The following is a 9,482-nucleotide window of genomic DNA, read 5'->3' as shown; positions in this document are numbered from 1 at the left end:
TTCCCAGCTGCACTGAGGCTTTGGGTGTATCTGTGTATGTGTGGTCACATGGCTTAGTTGTGGTGAAGTTGGAACTTTAGCAGAGATGTGTAAGGTCCAAAGGCCATAGCCTTCCTGCCATACCAAAGAAAGAACTTGTCGTCAGGCTGAAACAAGTACTTTTCGTGTTTGTATAACATATACATGCCTTGATGTATACAGGTAAAACTGCTCTTAGTAATCTGAACATGTAAGAAGCATTTGGGGAATTCTTTTTCTTCGGAGAGATTTTTGGCATAGGTCATGTGTGCTGTTGGAGAGACAGAGAGAGAAACAGAGAGACAGAAAGTGGAAAATCACCCCCAGGGAGTTGGCCATGCCACAATTCCCTGTCTTCTATTCTCCTCTCAGGATTTTGGGTATGCATGCACATGCGCCTGGCGTGAGTTTTAAGCCGCCAGGTCTGGGTCTAGATGCTGGCCCCAAGGGAGAATGGTTAAGGGAGCCAGATCCCATGTGGCTAGCTGGGCAGTTTGGAAACACACTGGCTGCATGTGTGCAGGGCCCATGCTCCAGATCTGGAGAGGAGGGGGTTGAAGTGCGATCCAGCCCCACTGCAGAGGTGCTTCCTCTTCTCCCTCTTGGGTAAGTGCATGCGCCCTCTGGTGATTGAAAAAGTTGAATGATTTATTTTAAAATTTGCTGGAGGATACTGGCATTCACCAGAGAGAGGCAGAGAGAAAGGAAGGGCAAGAGCAAAAGCTCCCTCCATGGGGCATGGTCATGCTGCAGTCTCTCCTCCATTTCTGTACCCTGCTGGGATTTGGGGCATGTACACACATGTACCTGGTATGTTTGTCAAGTTGCCAAGTCTGGGATTAAAACTATGCAGTTGGGCATGTGTGATCCAGCTCCCCTAATCACTAGGTCCTGAGGCCAACCCCATTTATTTTTCTTGTAGAATTTTTTTATAGTTTTTTTTTTTTTTTTTTTTTTTTTTTAACTGTAAGGTGTGTGCTCTGGCTAGAGAGGAGAGTGAGAAGTCACCCCTGGGGGCATGGCCATGCCATAATCCCTTCTCCTCTCAGGATTTTGGACATGCTCGCACGTATATCCAGTGTGATTTTCAAGCTGCCGGGCCTGGGACTCAGACTATGGTTGGCCACGTGGGAGTCCAGCACCTTAACCATTACGCCACCTGCTGGCCCCTCTTACAGACATTTTAAAAATGAAAAGGTGTCCAAGACTGAAAGATAAATCAGTCAAGTCACACTTGTAAGCTTGTATTCTTCCTGCCAACTTCACTCCTCCTCACTGACACACAAACAGCAACGTACTTTCCTATGCTCTGCGATGGGTCTTCTGAAAGGCAGGCGATAGATAGTCTGGAGGTTATCACAATGATTCTATAAGGAAAATAGAGTTTATAACTACTATTTGAGGCTTAAGTTGATTAACTCCGTTCCTCCACCCTCCTTGTATATTTAACTGTGTTGACTGTGGGTCAGACACACTGCTGGGTCCTTGGTTACTTGGGGCACAACTGCAAACAGAGCCTAGTTCTGCCCCCTGTTTCTCCCCCCTGGGGAAGTCAGAGGTGAATGGGATGAAGGTTACAATACAGTAATCCGGGTCACCATGAGGGAACACGGGGGACTAGCACGGACATATCAGAAATCCCCACGGGTCTCTTCTCGCGTGTCCCTTGTGCAAAGGCAGGAGAAAGGCGGGGCAGAATAGAATGAGCATTCACCTGGGACAGGGATGAACACACACACACACATGACTCTCCATGTATGTGTGCGTGAAAATTCTAGACAATGCCCTCGCAACTTTTCTTTGGTGAAATTGAATCTTTGCAGAAGTCTATTTGAGTACTTAAAGATAGAATTATTTTATTTAACTTTATTTAAATTTGACCAGGGGATGGGGGGTAGAGAGAGAGAGAAAGTGAGAAAGCAATCTGCCAGGTCTGGGGCTCCAGCTGTGGTCAGTCACGTGGAAGTCCAGCGCCCTTAACCACCATGCCGCCTGCCAGTTCCTTTGCAGTGATTTTTGTAAATTGCTCTTTATTCACTTGTAACAATTTTTAACATGATACTATTGCGTTTTATTGCTTATGTACAGATAAATAAAATGTCAATATTTTTACTTGTTGCCACCTCCCCTCCTCCCGCCTGGTCATTCTGAGGGGTTGACGATTTGGGACTAGAATAGAAATTCCTTGGATTTGATATCTGGAGCAAAGTCACTGTCCTAAATTGATTCTAAAATGGAGTGTTTGGGGCCCTTTTAATATACAAAAAAACTTCCTTTATTTTCATGACGTAGTCTGTCTTGTTTCACACCTGTCGACCATCTGCACATCAACGATTAATTGGAGGGCTTGTATTTTATATGATACTTGAAGATAGCTATGCTAAATGATACTATCCAAGCATTTCAAAAATCCATCCTTTTCTTTCCAAGTATTACAAATGCCCTTTGTGACACAAAATTCTCATTAAGAACTATCGAAATGTCATTTCCCCCCAAGATTTTTTTTCTAGAAAGTAAGTTCTGCTGTGGGCTTAAATGTTATTTGTAACACCCCAAGGATTTCCCTTTATAATTTAAAAAGAAAAACCAAAAAAAGGCAACTTGCCAAGAATGGGACTAAGACAAGGAAGTCGCTGTCGTGGTGTTTCTGCCAAGGCCCTTTTAGGTGTGTGTTGTGCAATAATTTTGGGGGAAGGATAAGCATAGGTATTCTTCTTTGGCTCAAAGTATTTCACACCCAGTGGGGGCAGGTTTATGACCTAAAAAGAAGTTTTTCTTTTCTTCTTTTCTTCTTTTTTTTTTTTTGGAGAGGTTTTTGCTATAGGACGTGTGCAGTCGCCAGAAAGAAAGAGACAGACAGAAAGCGAGAAATCACCCTCTGGGGGGATGGCCACACTGCAATCCCTTCTCCATTCTCCTCTCACGATCTTGGGCATGCACGTATGCACCCGGCATGAGGTTAAGCCACTGGGTCTGGGACTCGAACCGCGGTTGACTACATGGGAGTCCAGCGACATAGCCATTACGCTAACTGCTGGTCCCAAAAGAGGTTTTTCTAATATTCTCATTGGACTAAGATATCCTACTAAAAGATACCAAAAAGTTTTTACTATTAGACAAGAATGGAGTTGTAACCCAAGAAGAAAAAGTGTGTTCTCTGAAATGGTCTTGGCATTTATACCAGTTGGAAGTCTATTTGAGTACTCACAAACATCTGTATCAATCTTCATTTTTATGGATAGAGATATCATTAAAAAATAAGCTAAGCACTTTTGTGGAGGAGTGGTGTTATGAAAATAAAAACTCTTCTCTCCCGATAGCTTCTAGACAGGTATTTTGGAAATATTCCGAACATGTACAGAACACTGGACTGGTTTTGTGTTAGTGCTTTTAGCATCAAAAGATCTTTCTCTTCCTCTTCCTGCTTCCCCTCATTCCTTCCTAGTTGTGTCTGTTCTTGCATGGAGGCCTGAAGAGGCGGGTGCAGGGATCCCCGATAGTTCTTAGCACACTGCAATCTACCCCAGGCCTCCCAGCAGCCCCAGATCATGGGTTCACCTGTGGGTGCACCTGGTGTGTTCTGGTCAACCTGGGATCCGAACTCCAGACCTTTCTATTTGGCTCTAGTGTCATGTAGCAGCCACTGCATTACCTGCACCATGCCTAGGTCAAGAGGATATTTCTTGGACCTTGTTTAAAAAGAAAGAAGTATTAGTTTTTGTACCTCTAACCACTGGAAACAAATTTTAAAAATGACCCAGTCTGCTGTCATGTTTATTTGTTAAAAATTTATCAATTCAGCTTGTCTGCTGGTTTACATCTCTCTCTACATAGCTTTGACTGCCACAGCATGATATTTACAAAGTGTGGAGGCATTTTTTCATGGGGCTACAACTACGAAATGTTCTCCTGTAAGGAATTATTGATTGTGGCAAGTGGTCGAGGGACTGCTCGGCGGTGGCCCTTTCCCCGCCTTCACCAAGACGTCCTCTTATCTGTCTTCCTTTAATGGCATGAAGCTTTCTCAGCATGGACACAGCAAACAGAGGTGTCTATATTTCCAAGCTCTCCTCCTGATTCACACCCTGAAGGGAGAAAGAAATGCTGTACAAATAGGTTGAACCTTAGAGGTTGCTCTGAGAGAACCAAAGTTTACAACTGTCAGAGCAGAACGGAGAAGCTCGAGGATGGCAATCACAGGGTGTTCGGAGTTAAGCGCCATGGCCCCCAGTCGAATGGGTAATGGAGTCATTAATTCTGCTGATTAACTTGGCCTTGGGGTTCATGGAAATGACATCTACCTCTTTTTAAATTTTTTTTTTTTAAGCTCACACTGTGGAACAAGGGAGCATAAAAAAACAAGCTAATTAGAGAGAAATCAGGAGAAAAGAAGCTGAGAGAAAAGAAAGACAGTTTGAGCATTAATGAGACTTGTTTGGAGAGAGACTGTGACAGGCTCTTCAAAAGTATTATTGTCAAATGTGTCACTGTTTCATAGATGGCTAGAGCTACCTTTGAGTTTCATGCTGATAGTTAATGATTTGAAACTATAAAAAGATTGAAAAGGTAAAAGGGAAAATGTCAGACTCAACTGGATTTTAATGAGCTTATTATTTTTTTTTTTCCTAAGGAAACAGCACTGAACAGTAAAGAAAGTTCGCATTCTTTCCATCCCTTGCTGTCTGGCTTCGCATCTCTTTCTTAGAGATACAATTGGCAAAGGAACAGTGGGAAAGGGATCTCAGAGGTCTGAACTCAAAGACCCGGGACGTGTTGCTTTTCTAAGAGGATGGGTGGCGGGTGGGCGACTTGGGCTGTGGATGACAACAATGAGGAGAGATTGATGGAGAGGACAGCGGTAGTGCTTGCTTGTTTCTCGGTGACGTGCTGAGGGGAAGCCATCTTCACACTGTGCGATGTAACAAAGAAACCCAAAGTGATTACGCAGGTTCATCTGTCAGGATCGTGGTCCCAGCCATTGCTGCATGCAGCAAAGAGATGACAAGGCAGTTATGGCTGAGGGCTGCTTATTAGTCGCACTATAAAAAACATTACGAGTGAGCAGAATCCATAGACCAGGGAAACAATAGCTTTCTGGGCTTCGAACTCAGCAGGGTAGCCTTGTCATTATATTTGCTAGTGCCAATTTAATTTTCCTCTTTCTCTTTTCTTTCTTTCTTTTTTTCTTTTCTTTTTTCTTTTTTAAAGATAAACTGAGAAGAAACTTTGAAAATGAGTTCCTTAACCCCATTTTTTACCTTAATAGAAACCGCGCCAGGGTTTTGCTCCCTGGGCTCTTGGTTACGTGTTAATAGCTGAGCTCATAGCCGGGACTCATGCCTTTTCAGAAGAATTGAGCGCTGGTGGGAAAATGAGAACCAGGTTTCAGTTTTACCCTAGACGATTTCCTCGTGGTCCTTGACACATTCAGTTCTGATTACAGTACAGTACTTTGGAACAAATCGCTAATCAGGTACTAGGGTCAAACCAACAGCTTCACTAATGAGTTTCTGATTAATTATTTTCAGAAATAAGACACCTAGTTTGATTGGAAAGTGGATAGCCTAGAAGCTGCATACGGAATAGGGACCCAAAGTCCTTTGTGTTTTGTCAGACTTTGTCACCTGGCACCCACCCGTGCAAATGTCCCTGCACTATGTGCACAGCGTGTGTGCACCTGGGCTGGCTGTGTCCAGAGGTGGACTTCGTCCAGTTCCTTTGTAAGCGTCTTTGAGAGATTTGTAAACAGAACAGAGATGAAAGTACCCATCTAAAGATCTTGGGAAGGAGTGATTGTTTTTAAAAATGGTGCTTTTTTATCTTTTATGGCTTATTCATGATCATGCATGTGCGTGCGTGAGAGAGAAGCGTTATCAAGCGGGTCTTGTTACACTGCCATCCCCCTTTCCCAGACCTCCAGCTTGTCGGGATCTTGGGAATACATGCTGGGAGTGTTTTCAGGCCAATCTAGGAACTCCACCCACCATCTTCCTGTGGTTTCCAGCCCTGTAGCTCAGTTTGCTACCAACTGTTCCACCAGGCAGGGCCACTTTAAATTTTTAAAAACACTTTCTATTATAGAGTTTCATAATATATTAAAACATTAATTGTGAGGCCAATCCCAGTAGCAGAAATTAAGATATTTCTGCTCCTGAAGCATGGAGTTTTAATTAATCATGGTCAAGATTGTATAATGGTTACCTGACTTAAGACTTAGAAGGTTGATGGGACCAGCAGATGGTATAATGGTTATGTTGCTTTACTCCTACGTAGTCGACCACAGTTTGAGTCTCAGACCCGGTGGCTTGAAACTCACACTGGGCACGTGTGCGTGCATGCCCAAGATGCTAGGAGGAGAAGGGACTGCATGTGGCCATCTCTCCTGGGGATTCATTTCTCGCTTTCTGTCTCTCTGGTGAGTGCACACACCCTATAGCAAAAACACAAAAGACTAGAAGATTGGAAATATATTTCAGAACTTCTCTGATTTCTGCTCAAGGCACTATTGTGCCACTCTTACTAGTTCTCGGTGGCTTACCCCATACCGTTGTGGGTCATGAAAATAAACGCTCTGCGATGACAAACAAGATGAAGGCACATCAGCCCTCCCCATGGGGACATGAGCATGGAAGAACCAGGAGCATTGAACTAGAAACACTGGAGATAGATAGAAAGGGAGATGTAGAAGGATCGGAAATGTAATGGGGAGCTAGAAGCATTGGGAAAGTAGTGGGGAGGAAAGATCAGGCAGGAGTCGTGCTTCTCTTTCTTCCATACCTCAGTGCGCTCCCTCCGTTGGCGTCCATCTTGTTCCCTGCTACAATTCGAGGTGCCATGTTTGTATTCATTTTCAGGCAGAAGGCTGTTGTTGACTGACTGGGCTGATGGAATGGCAGGGGACAAACTTCCCTCATTTTGGGATTTCCTTGTCCTCATGTCTCAGTAGTGTGTGATGACACACCAGTTTAATTACTCTTAGGCCAACACCATTCTTAACTTGGTGTGTTCTCAGATTCCACAAGGTGGTTCACCTGATGGAGAAAGCTTTAGCCCTGACTTTGAGGAAAAATAGCAAAAGAATATTTTTTTTTCCTTTTGGCAATAGAGACATGTGCAAAAATGTAAACACTTTAGATTATGTTAATAGAACTAGCTTTTAGAGTTATGCTATATGCTCACAGATACTGGGCATAGAGGAAGTTCTACATGGAGAATGTAAGATAATTTTTTACAAAGTTTATTGGAGAAGTAAGGGCTGATTTCAACTATAGGAATTGTTGCTTAGAGAGAGCTGTGGGCTCAGTTGAGGAGTTTCCACTTTAGAAGTCTTTCTTGATACCTATGAGACATGGGAAGTGTCTCCTTTGTGCTTTCTGGTCATTGCTTTTAATACCACTTATAAAATTAGGAGTGGACTTCAAAAAGTGCATGAAAAATAGAATTTAAATATCAATTTAATTGGGGCCAGCAGATGGCATTGTGGTTAAGGTGCTGGACTCCCACATGGTCAACTGTGGTTCAAGTCTCGGACCCAGTGGCTTGAAACTCATGCCAGGCACATGTGCATGCATGCCCAAAATCCTGAGAGGAAAATGGAGGAGAAGGGATTGTGGAATGGCCATCCTCTCAGGGAGGTGATTTCTCACTTTCTGTCTGTCTCTCTCCAGCAAGTGCTCATACCCTATAGCAAAAATCTGCCTCAAAGAAAATAAATTTTTCGATGCAAAATGTTTTGAAATCTGTGCAAAGTTTTTCATAATATACTCCTTGCTATTTTTTTTTGACCCTCTAATTGTGTTTGGTTTATATAACTGTGCTCTATTTGAGGACACACTAATAAGAAAGAATAAGTGCAAATATTTAAAATGGTTTTATTTGCCAGTATAACTTGAAGTAAGAAATGATGATTCAGAGAACTCCGAATCAGTGTCAATCTATCTGCCATGTTTCTGCTTTTCACCTTTCTCAGTCTCCTCCCATTTCCATGATTGCCCTCTGGCCTCTTTATCTTATATGTTAAAAAACCTAATTTCTTATTTACATTTAACCATTGTGTACCTTTGTGGGACATGGTATGGATTCACAAGCATGCATGTAGTATGCAATAATCAAATCAAGGATGTACCATATTCATTGTCTTCAACAAGAAGTAGCACATTAGGATGTGTACCCTCGGTTTTTGCTCATCTAGCTCTCTGGTCTTACTCTCAGAAAGTCTTAGGGACCCTGCATATCCTCTCCCTGCAGTCATTGACCTTCACGTGGGACCTAACACTACCAAGGGAGGGGGTGTTTATGGGGATGAATTCAGCCCCTTTTCATTACCTGGTGTTTCACAGTCATGCTATGAAATATTTTGAGAATGTTTGTTTAGAAGAGACAACACTCGATTGCAGAATTAACCAAGATGGGTCCCTGTAAGGAAGGAAAAATGGAGATCCATATGTAGCTTCTCTTCTGAGTTGCTTTTGTGGGTTTAAATAAGCTTCTGTGTTCACTGAGAAACTTGGGAGGTATATGTGAGGAGCCATGTGGTTTACAGGTCCCTTCCATACACATTCATTTGATTTTTCCCAGCCACCCTTTGAGCTGGGCAGGCAGGGTCTAACATTTCTATTGTGCAGAGGAGTGGGGTGATGTGGAGAGTATCTTGTCTGCGGCCAGCAGGTAGGCAGCCACCGAGCATGGAGCCCACTTGACCTCTGCTCTCCCTGTTCCAGTGATCTGTTGGTCTAATCCAGACCTGAAAATGAACTCTCTTATTTGCAACCAGTTTATGAAATGTTATGGAATTAGGATCACCACCACGTTTTGCACTAGGAGTTTCTCAGAAAAGGATGCTATGTTATTACATAAACGAATCCAAACTTGAGCTTTTTAATGGCTATTTACGTAAAAGCAGAAAGACTCTTCTGGAGGTGTACAGATGTTAGACTGAAGAAATAATGTCATTCATAGTAGAGATGGCACTTGATTTAGGAGAGGAGTGCACTACATCTAGATACATACCTGTATATAATTTCAGTTCAAATTTGCTCAAAGTATACAAGAATACCGTGCTGAGCGTCCTCAGCGGGATGACCTAGTGTTGTAAGGACACGAGAGCTAAGCAGATTGTCGGTGTCTGTGTGTGCGTGCGCTGTGACTTGCCAGGTTTTGTGCCAGTGGTGCTAAATAGAGTCACTGAGTAATCACAGCGAGGGTTCCAGCGTCCTACAGCTGGAATCATTGCAGGTGTGACTTTCTGGTCGCCGGCCAGCATTTTCCTGCTGGCAGTAACCATTTTTAAATAGAAACATGATTGCACTTTATTTTAATATTTCTTTCTTCCATTCTTCCCCCTACTGTAAATCAACCCTGCTCTGAGACTAAAGTCATTGCCAAGGTTTTGGGGAACAGATGAAGCCCGCTGGGTTGAGCCTGTTTGTAGTGGCTGGAAACCCGCTAAGTTGACTGCGGCTGGT

Source organism: Tupaia chinensis, unplaced genomic scaffold, assembly GCF_000334495.1.
Source record: "Tupaia chinensis unplaced genomic scaffold, TupChi_1.0 Scaffold143936_1, whole genome shotgun sequence".
Lineage (NCBI taxonomy): Eukaryota > Metazoa > Chordata > Mammalia > Scandentia > Tupaiidae > Tupaia > Tupaia belangeri.
The sequence above is the reverse complement of the archived record's forward strand: the minus strand, read 5'-3'. Positions refer to the sequence as shown.